Source organism: Amblyomma americanum, chromosome 1, assembly GCF_052857255.1.
Source record: "Amblyomma americanum isolate KBUSLIRL-KWMA chromosome 1, ASM5285725v1, whole genome shotgun sequence".
Lineage (NCBI taxonomy): Eukaryota > Metazoa > Arthropoda > Arachnida > Ixodida > Ixodidae > Amblyomma > Amblyomma americanum.
Genome location: NC_135497.1, coordinates 359,957,530 through 359,980,333, shown reverse-complemented (window position 1 = coordinate 359,980,333; position 22,804 = coordinate 359,957,530). Strand labels below are relative to the sequence as shown.

General features: G+C 47.4%; 2 non-coding genes across 2 annotated transcripts; one reads left to right on the top strand and one right to left on the bottom strand.

The window, feature by feature from the left end:
• Nucleotides 1–2,222: 2,222 nt before the first annotated feature.
• LOC144116581 (U1 spliceosomal RNA) lies at nucleotides 2,223–2,383 on the bottom strand. The gene has a single exon (XR_013311909.1). It is a non-coding gene; the product is annotated as a U1 spliceosomal RNA (small nuclear RNA).
• Nucleotides 2,384–19,652: 17,269 nt separating this feature from the next.
• On the top strand, nucleotides 19,653–19,735 carry TRNAL-UAA (transfer RNA leucine (anticodon UAA)). The gene has a single exon. It is a non-coding gene; the product is annotated as a tRNA-Leu (tRNA).
• Nucleotides 19,736–22,804: the final 3,069 nt, after the last annotated feature.

The window sequence follows — 22,804 nt, the reverse complement described above, 5'->3', positions numbered from 1 at the left end:
TGGCACATATTGCTCAGTACAGCACACTAAAATCAGCTGTAGGTGAGCTGTTTCACCCAAGGAACTTAAATGCTGCAAAGGAAAAAGTCGGATGCAATTTTCTTAAAATAAAAACAGCAAGAAAAATTTCGCACCGCATAACTGAATAGACACACGGGTGAGTGATAACTTGCGAGCAATCTACTTTCAGCACTGCAGTGACGGCAAAATCAAGTGCTTTGCAGGAACGCGTGCCCAGGCAAACTGTTCCTTTTAGTCATCGCCGTGGACTAGCTTAACGAAGGAATGGCTATTCCCTTTAGAAGATCCCAGAGAAGCCGGGGTGTATCATTTCAACTAAGTACAATTTCTCTACAAAGGGATATAACAAATCGCAAGCGAATCTCTTTGGCCATTTGGCGCTGAGTGTACCATTTATAATCACGCTCAATACTTCAGTACCCATTCGACGCGAGGCACGCATGGCGTGTTTTGCCGGACGAATCGACGGCTTTGGCGCGACAGAATTCTGACACCGGCGCACCTATCTTCACCGAAACTTGGGTGCGCGACCCGCTGAACATTGGAACAATGGAGACGTTTATGGATTTTTATGGCGCAAGGGCAACCACAGCCAAAGAGCGCCATGCCACAAGGTATTTCTGGATTACTGAAGGTGGGGACAAAGACCAATTTCCCAAGCATTTCACCCCAAATAAGCCCAGCGCCAGACCAGGGCAATGCTTGCACCCATTGTCTCACCTGTGAGTACCCGGCGGCACTGCGGATCGTACCCCGGACCTCCCGCATGCGAGGCGAATGCTGAAACCACTAGGCCGCCGCTGCGGTCGTAACAATGGAGACATTTAGAATAGGTGGACGCTATCGGTTAGGGCAATAAAGGGACACCAGTGCGCATGCGCAAGACAATAACGCCAAAAATGGAGGAGATATTTGATATCCGACATGAGGGTATATGCGGAATTGGTTACACTCCACTTTAAATCCATAGATCCCTCAGAGTCCTTACATCACTGCTGCCGCCGTGTAGCGGCCGTTAATTGCGATGCGCCACTGCTCTGCCGCCCCGCCGCGGTGGCTCAGTGGTTAGGGCGCTCGACTACTGATCCGGAGTTCCCGGGTTCGAACCCAACCGCGGTGGCTGCGTTTTTATGGAGGAAAAACGCTAAGGCGCCCGTGTGCTGTGCGATGTCAGTGCACGTTGAAGATCCCCAGGTGGTCGAAATTATTCCGGAGCCCTCCACTACGGCACCTCTCTCTTCCTTTCTTCTTTCACTCCCTCCTTTACCCTTTCCTTACGGCGCGGCTCAGGTGTCCAACGATATATGAGACAGATATTGCGCCATTTCCTTTCCCCCCCAAAACCAATTATTATTATTATTATCACTGCTCTGCCATGGCAGGCGCTGCCACCGGTGGGGCTTGTGCGACCGTGAAGACATAACCTCTCGTGACCAATCATTAACTGCACACCTGGTTGACTACCAAACCCCGGCCCATTTTTCGCTCAAAGCGGCGGCGCCGCCGACATGATGTCAGGTAAATGGGGCCCTGGAGGAAGGGCTCCACCCTCTGGAAGCCTCCCGATTCCTACCATTGCTCACGAGTTTGTTTTTTTTCTTTCTCACCCTCGGTGGTTGCTTCGGCGCCCCAGTTCTACCTCCTCGCTACACACTCCCCGCTGCGAGCAAGCTGCAAACATCGGCAACGAAGACGCAATCACTAACGCCGTCGCCCGCGGTTTGAAAGGAACCAGACAAAAGCTGAGATCATATGTACTCGAAGCATGCGAGTCATTCTCGAATCGTTTCGTCTTGCTAGCCGTCGGTCTGGCGTTCTCATTCTTTACAAGACAATGCTGTCATGCAATAAAGTGTTATGGGTAGCGTGCTTGTGTGTCTTGCGGGGAAGGTACTCGCGACGAAATCACCGTTGCACGGCTCCATTCCCAGTAGCCCTTATGCTTATCGGCTTCACCGTCTAAAATACGGTGCTAAATATTGCGAGTTCGTCCTTCCATGTCACCTGCGACGTTCCTCCAAGGCTCCTCTAGGCACTGAATGCCAGGCGCCGAAAAAAAAGACAGTGCCAGCCGCTATGCGCAATGCCTCCTGACGGCGCCTTAATATGACCGAAAGTAAACTAAATAACTGCAAAAAATGAAAAGTTCAATAAATGTCAACATGGTATTCTTGAAATCTAATTTTTGCATTGTAATTGGGCAGGGGCCGGCGCGTACGCCAGCCCCCACTACCAAAAATTATGTGCTCCAGCCTCCCCACTTTGGGGAAGTGGCGCGCGTCAGCCCACCGCAGTGCAATGATAGGCCTCAGCACGGAGCCCGGCCTTCTTGATAACCGGAGGCTCAACACCAGGTAAGTATGGCAATGCAACCGCAGTCAAGACAGGCAGTGCAAACGATCCCGTCATGCTGCGCAGGTGCCTACGGTTTACTGTGAAATGTTAAAGCTGTAACAAAATTTTTAGACTCTTTTATTTGCACGTAGTTCACAAATTAACACCCCTAAGCGTGCACCTATAAATTTTGCCGGAAAGAACACGCGGTTGTAGGCTCATAACTGACTTTTTTTGCGTATTGAATAGATGATTTATAAAATGCGCAGCGCCATCTCTTGGTGCTCCAAGAACAAGGCCCGCCGTCTTGGTTCGGTAGAGAATAGTTTGTACATATTACTTCTCCCTCTATCCTGTCTTCTGGTCCTATCACCTCTTTCATTTCATTTTTCTATTCTACCTGCTATCCTTTATTTCCGCTGCCCCAGCTCAGGTGCTTCAGTATCGATGGCAAATGCCGGGGCTAGCAAAAATATTTTCCTTCCTTTTTACTATTATTTTAATAAAAAAAACCACTACCACCACCAGAGAAAACTACAGTGCCTAGAATATAAAGGCTAGTGTGCCGAGCGCCAGCGGTCCGCAATGGGAGATGGTGGCGCCATGTGCAATGAAAGCCCACTGATGGCGACAGAGGGCGCTGCTGGTCGGGAGGGTGCTACCGCAGCAGACGACGCGGTTTTCTCGGTTCGGAAGGCAGCAACCTTTCTTGTGCGTGCGTGATTAACTTGCTTGTGCACGTATTTTTTGTTTACCTAGGTGTAGTGTTTGTTGTCCTGTGTGGCTGATTGCACATGCAAGTCATCGCGTCCGCTCCTGCCAGTAGTTCTGTGTGAATTCGTCGGTTTTGTGCGCGCGTTCTGTGCGCGTGTGTACCATTCTGCGCATTTTAGTCGTGTAGAAATATCATCGACTGAGCTCCCGATTGCTCTTTTCACGTGCCCATCACTAAACGAGCTAGATATCACGGCACAAAAAGATGTCAAAACCAAAGCAACCACGAAAATAGACTTGCTTTCGAGTGCCGCTGTGTAAAGGCGGTTACCGCTCGAACAAGGAGCGCGTTTCCATATGTTCACTGCACCACCTTACGGTACACGGCTTGCAGAATGGGAACGAAACTTCAAAAGAGAAAAGAGGAGGCATAGGTCGGCGAAATCACTCATGAGTCGACCCACTCGGGCTCACTCACGTTCATATCAGATCATGATCTGAGCCGTGGAGTGATTCCGGACTCGCATTCAGATCATGTTCTGAGCCGTGGGTGAGCCCGGACTCATGTCCATTTCATGATCTGAGTTGTGAGTTCGGGCTCGCGGTTAGATCATGATGTCAATCATGATGTCAATCATGATGTCAGTCGTGAGTCCGGGCTCACATTCAGATCATGATGCGAATCGCGAATACGTGCCCACATTGAGATCATGATCTGCGCCGCTGTGAGAGTGGGTCCTGTTCAGTCCGCTCCTGAGTGGGCCTGTCAAATTAAACAAGTCCATGGTGTAAGGTTGAGCAATCTTATGATCTCAAGTAAATCCATGATGCCGATTGGGCAGGGGTTTGTAACGTTCATAAATGCGTTTCCTGCGCACTGCTCGCAACATTGAATAGCTTTTGGTCGAGATGATGATGTAGAGCAATTTTATTGTTTCGTGATGCTGCACTCGAGAACATTGCTAAAATGCCAAAAGTTGATTAGTCGCTGCGCTTGGTCTCGGTGGATATTAGCTATATAGCTTGATGTATCGCGGTTGTCCTAGCAGTTTGTTTGCCGTTATTTTTTAATTGGTTGCAGAACACATTCAGCGGCTTGAGATTTTTACGACCCGCGAGCGGCAGCTAAAGGCCTCTGAGCCTGGCGAGGCTGTATATATATTTGTGTATATAGGCTACCTGCAGTTAAGAGCTCATCGCATCACCGTGTCTTTGGCATTTTAGGCACGTAACTGGGGCTGTTGGGAGTAAAAACTATTCATCTGTCCTTTGTGCGAGTTTAAAGGAGTCCTGAGTCATGGGAAGCCTAGGTTAGCTATGAGTTGAAATGTGGAAGTGTGGCCAAAATTGTGATGCGCAGGGGAGTCACCAGCGAGCTTCCCCACGATAAACCGCGTCTGAAACCCGACACGATATTCAGGCACCATCTAAAACGCATTGTGCTTAAAATATCAGCAAACAGCAAAACTAGAAATCTGAGCGAGCAAGAGCCTCCATCAAAGCGTCACTACTAGGTGTGCTGTGTCGGAAGCCTACGAGTTGTGCTACCATTGAGAGTGCCAAATCGGTGGGCGTGGAAGGACCTGGTACCGAAAACGGAGCTATACTAGTTGAAAAATGCACCACGCGCTGTGGTTCTAAAGGAGCAAGCGCTGGTGAATTGTGAACGTCTGCCGACCACCAGCGAGGGTGCACCGGTCCTACTCTACGTCTCTATTCCAGTTACATGGTTGGAAGTGCCATCTGTGTCAGTGGATTAATTAGCTTACGCCTATTGAGAAGCTGAATAAACAAGTTAATTTGATGGGCAAACAGCGGCAGCCGCGTTATACCTGAGGGGAAGAGAGGAGTTAGAACATACACAATCACAATTAACTTGCAAAGAGGCCGAATCCTTGATCAAGGAGATCTTCACAAATCTTAGTGGTGGATGCGGCGTATATAAAGCCGGCCTCAGGGAAGCACACTTCCAACAAAGGCAAGTTTTTTGCTGAGAAGTGTTTATTATCTACGAGGTCTGAAGGAGAGCCCTGAGCTTTCTGTAAGTACCAAAGAATTGTGGCTCAAAAGCAAGCACGCACAACACCTAAATAAAAGCCCATAAACTTAACTGACGCGTTTCACCTGCTTTGTTAGAGAAAATGTTACCGAAAGAGTACTTTTCTAATCGCGTCTAGGAAACAAATTCCCTGTTGCCTTCGTAAGCACCGGATGTTCGAAGCTCGAAGATCTGCTGAACTTCATAGAAGCTTTCTCGCAAGCGACAAGCAATAAATCTGAAGCTTCTAGTCGGAGACTCAAAAGAGACACTGGAACCTGCAATCAGCTGCCTCCATGGAAGCTGTGGTCGCTTACGGCTTAACAAAAGCTAATACACAGCGCTCCTTTGCCTGATGTCACGAGAGCGAGGCGCGCGGCCCGCACCCTCCTAGGCTGACTCGATGCCCGCTCGCCTCCGCTTTCAGGGTGAGGACACTGCCCGCGACGGCAAAATGTTGGGTCACACTCTCCCGTTCGGCTGCATAGAGCGCAATGCGGCGGCGGGCCGTTCAGAAGACAAAACTGCCACTGCCGCTTAAAAATCCGCAAACCTGGTGTTCTAACAAGAAAGGGTGGTACCAGAGATGTTTCAAACAGTGAATCGGAGTTAGTTAAGCTAAAATATGTCATGTTTCGCAGCTCATCTGCTGAGAAATTCCGCGCCTTGCGAACATTCGTTACATTCTCACAGCGGTTGTAAGATTTCCAGCGCTGTCTGTACACCCGGATACTCTACATCTCGATTGCTTTTCATACAGAATTGCTTGTTTAGAGCTGGAGTTTCATAATCGCCAAACACTGCCACTCGGGCAGTTCTAATGAGATTATCGAGCTTTCCTGTCAACGACAGTTTCGAGGATGTTTGGGCATTAACTTGCTCCTGTGTTGCTACTGCGACAAAGCAGTGGCAGTATATAAGAGACAAATATATGAAAGCATAACAACTGTCAGAAGACTTTGACGTACACTGATCAATTCGTGTTGGGGGTGTTGTTGAAACAGACCAGAGAAGTGTGTAGGAGTCTCACTGTTTAATGGTAGCACAAAATTGGGTCACATTATTTTATAATTTGTCTTGCTTTCAAGAAATGTGTGAAACAGTCACCTTTGTTGAATCTGCTAGCGCATGGTTTTCTTTCTTCGTCTACAATTAACTTGTGCGTGTGTATGATTCACTTAGCACAAGAGCGTGATAGCTATAACCACTGCTTATTCGCCGTGAAATTTATATGTCAGTTTTGGGAAGGTTCAAGGCAATGCCAGCTCGTAATGACCAGCCTGTCCACTTCAAGAAAACCAAATTAAAATATATATTTTGTGTGTCGCTACTCCAAGCCTCCGCACTTTTCGCCATCTGAATACGGCGGACATCAAATGCACTGACCATAGGACTCGGTGTTACTGAGTGAAACACAGCTCGTAAATATCAGAATAGCAAAGAAAAATCCATTCATTTACAATATACATGATATTGAATGTACACATTCCGCTCTGCGTTCTAAAACCGAAGGCAACTTGTATTCACTGAACGCCTGCGCCTGCTACTGTTTTGCTTCCATAGGATCGCTCAGGAAGTTCAGGTGTGTTAAGCCATCGTGCGAAAATACGAAGCCTAAGGGACACAAAACGGTCAACAAGTTTCTGGAAAATTTTTGAGTGCTGTGTGCACGAAACTTGTGGGAGGGCCGCGCTACTGATAACCATTTGTCTTTGTGTCTTTATTGGCTTTTTGGCACCACTAATATCTCTTGTTTCGGAAAAAAATTTAAATGTCCTTTCGCACTGCTCAACAATTTTAGAACTTCTTGGCTTGTGTAAATTAAATTTTTCCAACCTTGTACAAACTCTTTCAGCTGAACGAGTTTGTGCTGTGCTCCAGGCTCTTCGTGGCCAGCATGCGCATGCAGAACAAGCAATGTTCCACAGTAGACAAAACTGGCCTAACTAAGAATCCTGCTAAATAAGAAAGTATGTCGCCCTCGATAGAAGACACTGGGTGCAGATCGACATCAATGACTTCCTCATTTTCGTCAGATTCGCTCTGCCTCACATGCTGTATTTCTGGAGAGAGAAAATCAACTATATAATCACTGTCGTCAATTTCGTAGCCAGATGTTTTTGAAACATTTAGAGACTGGCTCACTGACACAATTTTAAGGGCATTTTCAGATCATATGAGCTGGGCACAGGCGCCAGCATTCGGATTAAAGAAAATAATTTCTCCAAGCAGTCTTGGACAAGCTTGCCAGTCAGGACAAATTTGTACCCGCAGTCTTTCAGGAGGTAAAGGTTTAGCTTCAGCACAACATCTGACGACATGACTACGCCTGACTGGCTGGGCTTCCAGATTTTTCGCACGCCAATGCTGAGTTCCGGGACAACTTCTGACGCAAGGTTAAAAACTGAAACTGCTCGCTCATACTTTTCTTTGTCAATCATGCATAAAGCGACCAACGGATGGCGAGCTGTCATTATCGTGTACCACTTGAATAAAAGTTCAAAAAACTAAGCAGTGGTTTCAGCTTCCGATGGTAACTCTCCTTTATCTACAAGGTACCTAATTCCTGCAGGGGCTTCTCTGAATAGCTGCACATCAATTCGGACCTTCATTTTTGGGAAGTGACCATCTGAAAAATGAAACCATGAGCTTTTCGTCGTGCTGATGCTCAATCAAATTCTCAACATGCCCTATCAAAATTTCAGTGCTCTGCAAATTAAATCTTGACACAATCTTTTCACTAAGATGCATGACATCCTTCCTCACAAGATGTCCTCTAATATTCTTAAGTACATGAGCAGGGTCGCATATAAAGTAAAGCTCTCTTGCATCACAAGGGTGGGAACAGTGCACACAGTCACCCAGTTACGTGAGCTCGACAGACTTAAAGACCTCTACATGGCTCGTTTGGAGGCACCCATGTCACAGGTCACACAGAGTACGCGGAGAGAGATCTCCGAGCAGAGTCGTATGAGATGAAACAAAATCTCTCAACGTATCGCAAGAAACATAATCACCTGTAAAATGATAAGCCATCACTTGCTTGCAACGGCTGTTCATGCCCCCAACTGTGAACACAAGAGCATGATTAGCTGGTTGATCAGACTCCGGCAGAGTCGTCGTTCCAAGAAAAACATCAGAACTTATATCTAGCTCTAGCCCTTTTCTGATCTTCATTTCGTCCAGGAACAATATGCGGTGTTTTTCAATATCGGCCTGTAAAGCGACAAGCAAACTTCAGCTGCAAAGCCTTCTTTACTGTCACTGGGCTCCATGAACAGCCCTTTCTGTTGTGCTTCTGCAGGGCGACTTTTTGATATTCTTTCAGGAAGCTGAGATTTGAGGTCAAAGTAGACATCTCTTCCTGAATGCGTTTTGTGGTTCTAATTTTTCTTTCCAGCTTTTTTTTTAGTCAGGGAACATCGTTCCTTCAAAATCGAGCTCTTATTCTGAAGGTCCTGTACTTGTTTCACGAGCTCAGTTGCGGACATAGAAAGCACGTCTGCTGTTCGTGCTCCACTCTCCCCTGCATCTTGACGCTCTTCGCTCACATCACTGTCAGCGCTCTCAGAACAATATTCTTCTGCGACTGAGTAGCTCTGGTCACTATCACTGACAATGGTAGCTGGGGACGTTCGTTGACGAGGCGGCTTTCTGTATTCAGGTCGAGCTGAAAATGTTAGAAAAACAGAAACAAATTACATTGAGGACATGAAGCACTGAAGTTGTCTTGAATTTCGTGTATGCTTTTAAATGGCTCCCTTCATCAGATTTCGAACGACATGCATAAGCTAGCAAACACAGACCCGAGATCAGGACCCGACATGCTTAATTCCCCCATCTGAATTGGAGGAACTTATGGGGCAGATCAGTGAGAAAATGTCACTGTTATTTCTTCCGACATTTTTATGTCAACATTTCGTAATAGAATCCTCTCGCAGTAGATAAAGACAATGCTTGAAGAGTATTTAAATAGTATCAACATAAGTAGAGGTTAGTGACCCGACGTTTCTGAGTTGAAATGTTTACATTCGAGAGAGTATATATTTCCTTACTCCTGAATTCAAAAATCGCAGCACAGCAGGCGCCATCCATCCTGCCGATTGGCTTCATATTTGTCTTGGTCAAAATGAAGCTGAAATAAAGAAATGCATGGTAGTACGAGGAAGTGGAGCCTTTCATCAGTCAGATGTAAGGCTCGTGGCGTCATCAGCTCGACAAAAAGCAGTGATACCCAGCAGCAGTTGTGATAAATATAAATCAACTTAGGGTATCGTGCCAAAACGCATGCAATAGTAAATTCATAAACAGTACGATATATATATATATATATATATATATATATATATATATATATATATATATATATATATATATATATATATATATATATATATATATATATATATATATATATATATATTAAGGAAGCCAACAGTCACCGAAACCAAGGTGCATAGGGGAATGTCTTCTTTTTTTTAATTTCTAATGCCAATCAATTGTTTTAAAGAAAATTACTTATATATACTGCTGGTTTATAAGTAATTTTCTTTAAAACAATTGATTGGCATTAGAAATTAAAAAAAAATAGAAAACCTTCCACTATGCACCTTGGTTTCGGTGACTGTTGGCTTCCTTAATATGTTTGTCAAACGAGCCCCTCATTTCATTTGCCTTGTCTGCTAATGGCTTAACGGGGGTGTCGGTTCTGGCAGTCTTGATGCCATAAGTAGCATAAGAGGGCTCTCGAACATTTTCCGCCCTCGCCGTTAGAAGACGTTCTACGTCACACTTGCGGTATTACAGGACGTGCTACGTCCACCGCTATGGACGAGGGTGGCGCTGGTGAACACTCTCAAAGTTCGCTTACACGCAAAACATAAATACCCACGAAAGCAGCAGATTGGACAGCCGTCGCCGTAGCTCTGTTGGTAAGAGCACCGGACGCGATATTCGGAGGTCGTGGGTTCGGATCCCACCGGCGGCATGGTTGTTTTTTCTGCTGGTTTATAAGTAATTTCCTTTAAAGCAATTGATTGGCATTAGAAATTAATAAAAAAATAGCAAACATTCCCCTATGCACCTTGGTTTCGGTGACTGTTGGCTTCCTTAATATGTTTGTCAAACGAGCCCCTCATTTCATTTGCCTTGTGTGCTGGTAGCTTAACGGGGGTCTCGGTTCTGGCAGTCTTGATGCCATAGGTAGCATAAGAGGGCTCTCGCACAGTTTCCGCCCTCGCCGTTAGATGACGTTCTACGTCGCACTTGCGGTGTTGCAGGACGTGCTACGTCCACCGCTATGGACGAGGGTGGCGCTGGTGAACACTCTCAAGGTTCGCTTACACGCAAAACATAAATACACACGAAAGCAGCAGATTGCACAGCCGTCGCCGTAGCTCAATTGGTAAGAGCACCGGACGCGATATTCGGAGGTCGTGGGTTCGGATCCCACCGGCGGCATGGTTGTTTTTCTGCTGCTTTATAAGTAATTTTCTTTAAAAAACTAATTGATTGGCACTAGATATTAAAAAAAATAGAAACATTGCCCTATGCACCTTGATTTCGGTGGCTGTTGGCTTCCTTAACATATATATAAATATATATATATATATATATATATATATATATATATATATATATATATATATATATATATATATATATATATATATATATATATATATATATATATGTGTGTGTGTGTGTGTGTGTGTGTGTGTGTGTGTGTGTGTGTGTGTGTGTGTGTGTGTGTGTGTGTGTGTGTGTGTGTGTGTGTGTGTGTGTGTGTGTGTGTGTGTGTGTGTGTGTGTGTGTGTGTGTGTGTGTGTGTGTGTGTGTGTGTGTGTGTGTGTGTGTGTGTGTGTGTGTGTGTGTGTGTGTGTGTGTGTATTTATATGAGGACTCCATCTCCTGTTCTTTTGCTTCGTTCGCCAAGGAATGACGACCTACAAGTCGCATTTGACGACTGCTAATTTCAGTGATTATGAAGGTGGAACTTTTCAGTTGTGCATTATGCTTCCGGCCCAGCAATCATTGTTCTGAAATGGAAGCGTTTCGCATGCCTTACGTCGCATACTTTGGAGTTGTCTGTTGGCTTCCAGCCGTCTTGTTTGACCTGCGTTTCCCACTTTTTTCTGCGCGCACTGTCTCGAGGAAAACGAAATAGCCGCTGTCCTTTTCTAGTGCTGGCAGAACTCCCGGGAACACAACAGCCCGTCATAGCTTGATATGCGACTGCTTCATCACACACACAACACGAGCTCACTTCAAGCAGCCGGATCGGTAGTGCCACGAACAGAGCAAGACCCCATCCGCTGACTCTTAAATAGACGTCTCCCGATGTAAATAACGTGGCGCAAAAGGGGCGCGACATGACGCGCAAAATTTTTCACTACCGCCTTGGCTTAGCATGTTTCCAGCATTCCCCGCCGCCTTTATCTTCCCGATTAGAGACGCCTCGGTTCAAAATGCACCCTCTACCCAACTTTTTCGGAACCCCCTCCCAACCTCTTGCCTCATCTGCTTGTTGGCGCCAGTTCACCCCGAATATCCGGGCGCCGTACCTACCTTAAGCGCCTCAGTAAGCAAGAGAGCATGCGTGATGAATTACACTGTCGTCAAGAAGAGGCGCCTTATTTTTGGTATTGCTTTTCAGTAAATCCCTACTGGGGAAAATATTCTACTTTGGTTGCCGTCACGTATAGCCACGAGATAAGTAAAATTCGTCACGCGTGCTTCTGGGCAGGCATGTTCTGGAGCTTACTTTTTTTTCTCTTTCTTGATGAGAGCAGCGGGGATGGGAGCTTGCCTGCCGCACGTCTTTCTGCTCAACATGAGTCAGATCCTCTCCTCGTGTCCCTTCACCTCTTTCATTTCATTTCTACATTCTGTCTGCTATCCTTTATTTCCGCTGCCCCAGCTCAGGTGTTTCAGTATCTATGGCAGATGAATAATAATAATAATTGGTTTTTGGTGGAAAGGAAATGGCGCAGTATTTGTCTCATATATCGTTGGACACCTGAACCGCGCCGTAAGGGAAGGGATAAAGGAGGGAGTGAAAGAAGAGAGGAACAAATAGGTCCGTAGTGGAGGGCTCCGGAATAATTTCGACCACCTGGGGATCTTTAACGTGCACTGACATCGCACAGCACACGGGCGCCTTAGCGTTTTTCCTCCATAAAAACGCAGCCGCCGCGGTCGGGTTCGAACCCGGGAACTCCGGATCAGTAGTCGAGCGCCCTAACCACTGAGCCACCGCGGCGGGGCATGGCAGATGCTGGGATTAGCAGAAATCTTTTCCTTCCTTTTTATTATTTTAATAAAACCACTTACTACAACTAACCCGGACCAGTACCCAATGAGAGGTCTACTGCCTTGGCCAGCGACTATGGAGTAAGGCGGAAAGCCAGCGTCTTTTGGCAACTAGAGCAGACAATTCCCCTGAAGCGAGAAAGGCGGCTTGTGTTGCTCCGACTCCCCTTAGTTGAGTTTGGCGTGAGTAGTGGAATTGAAATGAAGCCGTAATCTAGAGTTGAATTTTTCAAGTTTCTTTATGAGTCGGTCGCTTTTATTGTTTTTACTTCATGCTTTGAGCAGAAGGAAAAACTGACGTTTTTGTACAGTTAGCAACGGAAATTTGTTTTTGCTATGTTGCCTTATTCAATTACAAATTTCACTGAACGGTTTATTTTTAATTCTTTCCAAGAAAAACCAATAAAAACGACAGATGTCTTCCTGAATAATCAGCAAGGTGTCGCCTTGTACTATCAATAAACATCTTTTCAACACTACTCAGAGGGAAATTCTGACCATGTGCATAATTTTTTTGCGGATCAAGCCTTTAGCAAACGATAAAATATGAACGTATTGTTTCTGGCATGTCCTCAGTTGTCCGCCCCAGAAGAGTGTGGCGACGGATCGTATGGAAAAGATATTTCCTAATACTGATTGGAATCCTTTACATATGGCGGAGTAATAAGACAAAGTCATCCGAGTTAATGTTGCACAAGCGGGTGTTAACTACGCAAAATATAGTTATGTTCGGCAGATCATCCTCCGCGCTGCTGGCATACCTGAGAAACTTGGGATCTAGTAAACAGTTTTTATGTTAGAACAGCAAATGTAGCATAATCCAACAGCATTCGGCGACCCTGATACTGTAAATTATGACTACGAAGGAGGCGCCAATAACCGCAGGCTCTTTTTCAGTGTAGCCAGTGAGTGGGGAACGCAGCGGCCAGTCATAACTTTTCGATCGGCGTGCATTCGCAGGGACTGCATCATGTAAAAAACATTCAAAACAGGCAGAACATTGCTGCCACGAGCGAAACAACCATGTAGCGTCAATTTCCAGTTTATTCGCATCATTGCAGTCGCCACGCAATCGCACAAAAACGACGCCCCATGCATAGCGCGCAGTATACGCGACCGGCGCGTGTGACCCAGCATGCCGCTGCGATGGGGAAACGGCGGCGCGGGGTGCTACAAAGCTGCTACAAAGGGTGTCCTCTCCCTGAAAGCGGAGAAGAGGCGAGCGGGCATCGAGGCACCCTACACAACGCCCTCTAGAGAATTTTACGGTGTTGCCTTACACCCTCCCGACTCTCAGCGCTCCACGCGGCGGCCGTCGGCATTCATCGCACGCGGTGCCATCAGGGAAGCCCCTGTTGGCTCACTAGCCAGTATATTCTAGGCACTATAAGAAAACGAAACCACTGCCCAGCGCTGGGTTGTCACGGCTGCGCTCCGTTTGAAATGTAAAATGCCGATGCATTGTTGCGCTACGTTGTGCGCTCTGCAAGAACAGAACGATGCGTGCGGGAACCAGGCACGTTTCAGCATCTTGCTTTTTAATTTTTTTAACTCTGTGCCAACGTTTTAATAACACCAAAAGTCACGCGAGGTATCATGTGTCAGCACGCTCACCAGTGCACACCTTTCGCTTTCTGTGCGCATTTTTCACAAAGCTTTACAGGTGATTTCCGGTCAAGGTTGGTTACAGATCAGAGTCTTCAGATCAGTTTCATTCTTTATTTCTTATTTATTTTTGTTTTTCTTTTCTCTTATCTTTTCCCATTTAGTTTGATTAACAAGTGGAGTGGACACTTGTACTCGTTTCGTGCGGACAGGTCTTGCATACACCTATCAGCCAAGAAAGGCTTCCGCCTCAAAAAAGCGGCTGTCACCTAGTTCCAGTAAGCTGGATATACCGACGTATGCTTTCATAGTGAGAGCTGAGATGACGTCAATCAATATTGTAGTCTTGGTGCTCCTGATGTTAACACCTGGCGTTGCTGCGAGGTTGGCCGTGTACTGCCTTGCTGGAGTTATGGGCTTGGCGCCGTTTTGGTCACCCGCGGATTTGAAGACCATTGCTAGCCGTCTGCGGCAACCTGGCCAACATCTCGACAAGATCAACGGTCACATTCCGTGGTGCCCTTTCGTGGTATAGTGGTCAGTTGCTAGACTGCGACCACTTCGTCGCGTCTTCTCGGCGGCAGACGGGGGCTGCTATGATCAGGCTTATTTGAAAGCAGGAGTTGCATCGGATCCAGTCAACAAGCTTTTCACAGCAAGAAAGGGATGCGAACAGAATATCTGCTTCTTCCCGGATTGTGGATCATCGAACAAAGACGGGAGAAGACTCAGCTACTTTCCAGGAATCATCGTAGTGGGAAGGAAGCCGTGGCCCCAGCTGTCGAGAGACACGACCTTCAGTAAGCTGATGACGATAGCATTAGAACGAAGGATTTTCCCGAGGCTGATAGACAATGAATACGTAGCTTAGTTTCTCCGCTATCCGGCTGGACCATATGCCGGGAGTTTCCGGGAACAGCGAACTCGTCCCTCTCAGCAGCCTTAGCTATTGTGAACGGGACTAGTGCTCGTGCTTTCTGCGAGGACAGGTGTACCGGTCGGTGCTGGTGGAAGGCTTCGGGGCCGTGCACCTGGTTGTTGGACATCTTTTCCTCAGCTAGGGTTCCAGTGATGCCCTGACCAGGTTCGCTGGCGGGGCGTGATTGGTCAAGCCAGGGAACCACCCTCATAGGGCTGTGCTTAATGAGTGGCATTGTATTTACTCACAGCTCTTTTTCTCGTTCGACAATTTACAGTAATCTCAACATGTGGATACTTGTACTGTTGGCGACAGAAGTGCCAAGGAGTGCTGTCGCCAGGTGAAATGGATCGCATGCGCCACTCCAGGACTCTGCGATCGCGACTGACACTGCTGTCAGTGACGCGTCCATATCGTGCTCCTATGGGTGTTCGTCTTGAAACTTCGGCTCTGGTTTTCTGGAGCCTGATTCGATAAGGGGCTATCACAATGAGTCGACAAGTGGCGCGCCTCCCGGCTTGAGTCGCCATTCTGATAAGGCGTCGCCAGCCTACACTGCTGAGGGCTGCCGGAGCGTTCTTTAACTCCGTTGTTCCGGTGGCATCCTGTGACAGCCACCCCGTCTAGCACGAACGGACACGCCATGCGCAGTCTCGATGCGAAGTGCCGACTCGCCAGGTGACGCAGCGATTCATTTTATCGTGCACTCTCGAGTCTTAGACGTTTTTGCCAACCAGACAGCATATACTCAACCTTTCTCCTCTGCCCTGAATGCTACGCCGTCTGCTAGCCTCCCGCCGCAGCTCGCTCGCCGTTGACTCACTCAGTGAAATAAATACTCGGCGCGCGACAGCGTTTCCTGTTGCATCAACTCATCGCGATGTAGTTTTCGAGGCTCACGGGATGAACCCTGTTACCTGCGACCAATTCTGTACAATTTCGACTATACGGTATTCGTTTTTTTGCCAGTGCAGAAAAACTGTGTTGTACCACACGATATCTTTCTGTTGCTAGGATTATTTAGTCTCTGGAAAAGCCGCATGCCCGTCTGCCGCGCCGAACCACCACTGTCGTAGAAATATTTGTTTCGAGAAGAATGCGCTTTGGTACGGGGAGTATATGCTGCCCCGGAAGAGCCGCCTATAGCTGGCTCCCCTATCAGGATTCATGTGTGTGCCTTCTACACTCTTTGATGTTTTGGAAGGTGGGATCGTGCAGGGGTATGGTGGCCTAGTATTTTGTGGCGTAAGCATGCTTATATTTTTTTCCGACGCTATTTCAATGCAATAAAGAAAAGAATGTCAGAATGGCCGAGCGGTCTAAGGCGCCAGATTTAAGCTCTGGTCCTCAGAAGAGGGCGTGGGTTTGAAGAATCAAATCAAATCAAATCATATTTTTATTCTCCAGCAAGTATCTGAATGGTCACCTGGGCTAAAAGCTGTACGAACTGAAGGCCCAGGAAACCATACATGGCAGCAGCAGACAGAACGAAATAACAATTAATGAACAATACAGTAGTGGTCGTCAATAAATAAATAGAAAAGAAATTATACAGCGTATGCATGAGAGCAACACAGCAGAAATAAGATAACAATGTTTATCAATAATGAATGAAAGCAAAAAAACGAGTACAGTGATGACAGACATTTTCTCATACGACATAAGAATACATACAGATTACATTTTCACAAAGTATATTCGGAGTTGTTTTGGACTAAATTCAGCATTATCTTTATATTTATTAAGAAAAAATGGCAGATTGTGAGCCAAGGATTGCAGCTTGTAATCAGTTCGAAACTGTGGTAAGGACCAAGTGTCAGTACAACGATTATTAACTGTTGGTGTACGATATTCAAGGGAAGCAAGTTGTGTCAAGAAATTACTCATACCTGTGGAATAAAAGTATGTTAGTTGTAACAAAGGAAATTTATATATATTATCTGCACGGATAATATTGAATGATGCTATTGTGGAATTAACACTTGATGTTGGTTGGGTGTTTGCGATAAGACGAACAATTTTCCTCTGCAAAACGAGAAGCTTTTTAATATTTCTTTTAGTTGTTGTTGCCCACACCAGTGTACAGTAGTTAATATGAGAAAGAAATAGAGCGTAATATATTTGTAGTTTAGCGCTTGTGGGAAAAAAATGTGCGGCAAGGTGAGATTACGCCAGAAACTGCAGACAGTTTTCTAGAGATATAAACAATATGAGCGTCCCATTTAAGATGGGCAGAAAAATACACACCGAGAACCTTATGCTCGCTGACTATTTCTATATGCTGGTCTTGAAAAACGAATGAATTCACCGGAGGAACTGTTTTATTCTGAGCCCGAAAAATAACCACTTTGGATTTAGTTGGGTTTACTTTGATTTTATTTACTCTAGTCCATGCCGATAGTTTAGTGAGGATATAATTGCATTTTAACTCAAGTGCGCTAATATTAGTCCCAGAAAGAAGTAAAGGGCTATCATCAGCATAGATTACGAATTTTACTGTGGTGTCGATATTTACGATATCATTGATAAAAGTATTAAATACAAGACTTCTGATAGCGTTGCTTTTTTAGTGCTTGCTTCTTTTGGACCTACAGTGAACATTGTATGTACGCAGCAATAACAAACATTTTTACTAAACAGCACTGCCCTGTTTCTTTTTTTTTCTTCTGTAGTCGAATACAAGTGAAAAATTACGGCTGACGTAAGCCTGAGCCCTCGCGCAGTACCACAGCACCCCGAAGATGCGAAATTCCCCGCCACACATACTATGTGCTTCTTATCATCCCAGCCAGGAGGGCGAGAGCGCGTGCTTACGTCACACAATTTACACTCGCAGTGACTGATTGATTGAAAACATCTTTATTTATCGAATATTCGTGGAATATGTGGGTGGGGCGCCTATAGTCTGGTAGTGCAGTGGTTATTGCTGCTGGGCTGGCCCTGCCCACCAGCCAATGCCGACGGTCAGGATCATTGCTTAGCAGAATAGCCTCCCTTCTCCTCTGCGGGGTTTGGAATGGGGTCAACTATGGGATTAAATTTGCATGCCCACACCATGTGGTAGAGGTTAGCTACCTATCCACAGTGTGGGCACTGCGGAGAGTATAGTGTAGGGTACCACTGGTGTCACTTAGCTGGCGTTGACTGTGGGCTGGTTTGTAGTCTCCTAAGGGTGTTCTCTTTTAACTTATCGAGGGATCTATGTGCTGTTGGGTACTCCTTCCTGGCTGTTCTGTATGGCGCGAGATTGTCAGCATACACTGCTAAAGCTATTAGATCGCAGCACCCTTCATGGTCATCAGTGGAAGGCATCCGGTATAGAACAGCTCGGACATGCCTGTGAGCGGCTTCGTTTCCTGCTGGTAGTTCCAGGTGAACGGGAAACCAGATGACTGAGGCTTCGCTGGGTGGATGCTTAATCAGCAATGACAACCCTGACCTGTGAATTATTCCGTTATTGAAGTTTCGACAGGCGTTCTGGGAATCAGTGAACACAACGGCGTTGGGGTTAGATGCTACAGCTAATGCAATAGCTGCTTCCTCTCCGTGCGTGGGGTTGCATGTCTTCGTCGAGGCGCAATTCATCATCGATCCTGAAGGCGTGAGACCACGATAGTGATCACTCAATTCTTTGGTCCTGCGGCGTCCACATAAAGGGTATTAGGTTGCTCGTCCCATTTCTTCTGCGGGACTTCCCCTCTTGCTTTTCTCATTTCGATTTTATATGCGGGCTGCGTGTTCCGCGGAATGGGGCACACGTTGATGCGTCTCCTCACATCCAGTGGTACCTCTTCGTTTTGGTCTATCGAATGGGGCAGATTAATATGGATCTTTTCGAGCAGATCTCTGACTGGTTTTGTGAGTGCTAGCTTACTGAGTTGTGAGAGCCATTGTGCTTCCCACATCTCTTTGAGGGTATTGTGTACTCCTAGAGCCATGAGCTCTGCCGTTGGCGTGAGGTTTGGTAGCCCCAGGGCCGTCTTGTAGGCTTTCCTGATCAATCCTCCAACTTTTCAATTTCCGATTTGGGGAGGTTAAGGAATGCCGTCCCGTAGATTATCCGTGAGATCACGAAAGCTTCCACAAAGCGGATGGAGTCGCTTTCCTTTATGAAATGCTGCTGATTTCTGATACGATGTATCATCCGGAGGGTTTGCTCGGTGGAAGTTGCAAGCTTGTTATAGTGGTGGCGTTCTGTCGCCCCTGCGAGATATACTGCCCTAGGACCTTGATCTCCGTGGGTTTCTGTACTAGGTGCTTGTCTATATACACCGTGATATTCTGCGCTAGGGGTGTCCTCGGGTTCATCAGGATGAGCAACTCGGACTTTTCCGGCGCACACTGGAGACCTCTCTCCCTGGCGTAGCGGTCCACCATGTCCGCTGCTGCTTGAAGACGCTCCTCGATCTCGGTGTCACTCCCCGAGTAACCAGACAGTGATATCATCCGCATACAATGTGTGTTTGATGTCCGAGATTTCGGAGATAAGGCCTGGCTGATCTTTCATAGCCAAATTGAACGAGAGGTGACAGTACATTCGCAGCCGGGGAGTAGTGGCTAGCCACCACAGCGCCCGGGACCGCAGCGCCGCCGCTCGGCTGAGAGCCCGCTGCCGTCCCGGATGCTTGGCTACTTTTGGCAAAGACGCTACATGTATGAACACACATTTGCACAGAGTCAATGTATGTTCGTAAAAGCAGCCGCACCGTGGTCAGAATGGCCGAGCGGTCTAAGGCGCCAGATTTAAGCTCTGGTCCTCGAAGAGGGCGTGGGTTCGAACCCCATTTCTAACAACGTTTCTTCTTTAAGCTTTTTTTGCTTATCTTCGACTTACAGTGAGCGTTGTAGGTACGGAGCGTTAACACACATCTTTATTAAGCAGCACTGCACTGTTTCTTTTGAAGCGAAAAGCTTCACTACTCCAGCTTTTCGAGCCGTCGGCGGGCCCGCAAGTTTACCCTTGAATGCGGCTAGAGGGCAGTGTGGCCGCAAGTTTGACCTTGAGTGTAGCTAGAGGTCAAACCATGAGCATAACTTGGGATAGTCAGATGATGTTGATGATAACAACTTTAATATTCCACCAGATAAGGAGGCCCCCTACTCCCCTACCCCAGCACGCAGGCGTAGAGGACGGGGGCGGTGACCTCCGCGATCACAAGCAGGCAAAGAGGTCTTGACTCTTCGCGGCTTCTGTCGCCAGGCGGATGGCTTGTTGCTGTTGAGCAGAGACCTCGCTCCGCAGCAGGGCTTCCCAGGCTTCTCTACAATTTATGTTTGCTTTAGCCCCTGGGGAGCTAGCGCATTCCCAGATTATGTGGTCGAGGGTCCCTCTCTCCCCACAGTGCTTGCACTTATCGTTTTTTCTATCACCAGTCTGAATATGATAAGCCCAGACCGGGTTTACGAAGTTCCCAGCTTGAAGGCGCCGCCATGCGACTGGTTCCCTATTGTTTAGATTTTTGTCCGGTGGTGGCACCAGTCTCCTCCACAACCTATAATTTTTAACAATCTCCGTGTAATTTTGCAGACGCTCGTCCATATTCCGGCAGTCGGGCGGCTCCACAGCCACCCGGAAGTAGAGAGCTCCGGCTAACTCGTGGGCCGCCTCGTTGCCAGGAACGGAGGCGCGTGCGGGGGCCCAAATTAGACTGATTTTTCTGTTGAGGCGTCTACCGGCCATAATCCTTGCCGCTTCCGGCGTGATCCTACCCTTTCCAAAATTCCAGATGGCTGTTTTGCTATCGCTCATTATGAAATTGGCTTCCGTTCCAACGCAAGCGAGCACTATCGCAACTTCTTCCGCCGTTTCCGTGTTTCGGCTTCTAATGGTGGCAGCCGATACGGGGCAACCTCGGCCGTCGACCACCGAGGCGACCGCCGCACCCGACTTGCCACTTGCCGCGTCCACGTACGCAACCGACTTGCTGTCCATCGAATCGAAGCGTCTGATTAGTGCTTCTGCTCTCTTCTCCCTCCTCTCCGTGTTGAATATGGGGTGCATATTACGAGGCAGGGGGGAAATGATTAGATTTGCTCGGCCGTCCTGCGGGATGCTCGATTTGCCTCGTAGTCCCCTATCTGCTTGCAGGCCTAACATTTCGAGGATAGCTCTGCCCGTGGTCGTTCGGCTTAATCTTTCGAGCTGCGAAATTCTGACAGCCTCCGCTATTTCGTCCCAGGTATTGTGCACTCCCATAGAGAGAAACTTCTCTGTGGAGGTGCTAATTGGTAAGCCCAGGGCCCTCTTTATGCACCGCCGAATGAGTGAGTCTAATTTCCTCCTCTCCTCTGACCTGATGTTTAAGTAAGGCGTAGCATAGCTCACGCGGCTTATTACGTATGCTTGGGTTAGTTTAAGCAAGCTTCTTTCCTTCAGACCTCCTCCTTTCAGCGGGACCCTTCTAAAAATTCCTAGGATTCTGATTTTATCTACCTCGGGAACTGGTTTCCCCTCTACTTTAAAATTCCCAGCTGCGCTTGCATCGGAGCGATGTTGGGTTATAGACGAGTAATTCCGATTTTTGCGGAGAGCATGAGAGGCCCCTACTGGCAGCATAGTCCACGACAGTGTCCGCCGCCGCCTGCAGGCGTTCCTCGATGCTCGCATCGCTCCCCTGGTTAATCCAGAGGTTTAATGTCATCCGCACACATACTGAAATTTAGCCCCTCTATGCTCCTCAGGGTTTCGATGATGTTCCGCATCACCACGTTGAAGAGGAACGGGGAGAGAACCGAGCCCTGCGGCGTGCCCCTGCTCCCTAAGTTTTAGTGGGGGAGACTCAATGTCTTGGAACCTCACGCAGGCAGTTCTGTCTGACAGAAAGTCTTTTATGTAGTCGTATGTTCGCGCGCCTACTCCGATATCCTGGAGACCGCGGAGGATCGCTTCGTGTGTAACATTATCAAAAGCCTTTGTCAAATCCAAGCCAAGAATTACTTTGGCGTCTCTAGAACGCGAGTCGATTATGTCATGTTGGAGTCGGAGCATCACGTCCTGCGTGCACAAGCCCGGTCGCAAGCCGACCATCTCGTGCGGCCACAGGCCGTTTTGCTCTATAAAGCGCGTCAGTCGTGTCTGGACTACGCGCTTCAACAATTTCCCCATGCATGAGGTTAGGGAAATTGGTCTTAGATTTTCTAGTTTAGGGGATTTGCCTGGCTTTGGGATTAGAATTACGTTTGCCTCCTTCCACTGCGGAGGCAGGAGGCCAATGGCCCAAATTTCTTGCATATACTCCGTCAGAGCGCTGATGGAGTCAGCGTCCACGTTTCTTAAAATTTTGTTAGTTATCCTGTCAGGGCCCGGGGCCGATTTCGTTTTTAGTCCCAATATTTCAGCCCTGACCTCCGCCTCCGTGATGGGTGCGTCGAGCTCCTCGTCGGGAGTTCCGTCGTTTGCTGGGAGGGGGGTACTATGGGTATCGCCAATGTACATGTTGATGAGTTTGTCCATAAATTCTGCGACTGTACCGTCAAACGCGTGCCTGGCTTTTGATAATCTAAGTCCCGATTGGGTTTTCGAGTTCGTCGGGTCTAATAGGTGTCTCAGCAGACCCCACGTTTTGGAAAGGCTCCTGCCCCCCTCCATCTCGTCGCATCTGCTGTACCAATGCTCTTCGCCTAATTTGATCGCATAATTTTCAAATTCTTTGTTGTGTCTAGCGATCCTCCGTCTAAGATTTCGGTTCCATTTTTGCTTCTTCAGTCTGCGCTCCATACCATGCTTTGCCTCCCACATGTGAAGCAGTCTGCTATCGACTATCTCCGGGGCGTCGTCCCCTTCAAGCGTCTTTGTTGCCTCTCCAACGTGACGCCTGAGGGCCTCCGTCCATTTCTCTATGTTTGTTATCCTCCCTGTAGCA